Consider the following 1,469-nt stretch of genomic DNA (forward strand, 5'->3'; position numbering starts at 1 on the left):
CTTTAGACTGAAGCTTTAGACTAACATTGCATGATTCCTGGAATTCTCATTAAGAATTTTGATATCTTTATTTTCTTTTTCACTTAATTTTCGAAAAAAATAAAAAAAAAATTTACAAAATCATAAAAACAAAAAAAAAATATTCTATGTTTCTTGTTGAGACACTAGTCTCATTTTAAGTTTGGTGTCAATTGCATGCATTCATTCATGTGTCCTAAGTGATTTTAAAGTTGTTCTTGATGATTTCCTTGCTCTGATCTTTGAATTCTGTTTGACTTGAGTGTTTATGTGTCTCATATGCATTCTCATTTTGTTAGTGTCAGTAGTTTACAAACTGCTAAGTTTGGTGTCTTGCATGCATTGTTATTTGATTTTAGTTGCATTTTGATTATTCTCTATTATTAGAAATCCAAAAATATTTTTAATTTGTGTCTTTTCAAGTCAATAATACAGAGAATTAAAGATTCAGAACATTCAGCAGAGGAATTGCACAGAAAAAGCTGGGCGTTCAAAACGCCCAGTGAAGAAGGACAGACTGGCGTTTAAATGCCAGCCAGGGTACCTGGTTGGGCGTTTAACACCCAAAAGGGTAGTATTTTGGGCGTTAAACGCCAGAATGTGCACCATTCTGGGCGTTTAACGCCAGGATGGCACAAGAGGGAAGATTTTGTTTTCAATGCAATTTTTTTTTTCAAGTTTTCAAGGTTTTTCAAAATCAAATCTTTTTCAAATCATATCTTTTCAATCATATGTTTTCAAAATTGATTTCTTTCTATTTTCAAAGATACTTGCTATCAATTAATGATTTGATTCAACATATCAAGTATGTTGCCTTTTCTGTTGAGAAAGGTTTAATGTCTGAATCATATCTTTTCTTGATAGCCAAGTCATTAATTTTCAAAATCAAATTTTTTAAAAAAAATGTTTTTCAAATCATATCTTCTCAATTACATCTTTTTAAAATCAATCATATCTTCTTAACCACATCTTTTTCAAAATAGTTTTCAATCAAATCTTTTTTATTTCTAATTTCAAAATCTTTTTCAAAAATCACTTGATTTCTTTTCTACTCTTGGTTTTCGAAAATCAATTAAAGTTTTTCAAAATGTTTTCAAAATCTTTCACTTAATTTTCGAAAGTTGCTTCCTTTCTTCTCACATCCTTCTATTTATGGACTAACACTATCCCTTAATACGAAATTCGAACTCCATCTTCTTTGATAAGTTCAAATTTTCTACGTCTGCCTTCTATTTTTCTTTTCCTCTGACACCTCAAGGAATCTCTATACTGTGACATAGAGGATTCCACATTTTCTTGTTCTCTTCTCTTTCTTATGAGCAGGAGCAAGGACAAAAGCATTCTTGTTGAGGCTAACCCTGAACCTGAAAGGACCTTGAAGCGAAAACTAAGAGAAGCTAAGGCACAATTCTCTGTAGAGGACCTAACAGAAATCTTCAAAGAAGAAGAAA

The sequence above is a fragment of the Arachis duranensis genome, chromosome 5 (genome assembly GCF_000817695.3).
Source record: "Arachis duranensis cultivar V14167 chromosome 5, aradu.V14167.gnm2.J7QH, whole genome shotgun sequence".
NCBI classification, from domain to species: Eukaryota; Viridiplantae; Streptophyta; class Magnoliopsida; order Fabales; family Fabaceae; genus Arachis; species Arachis duranensis.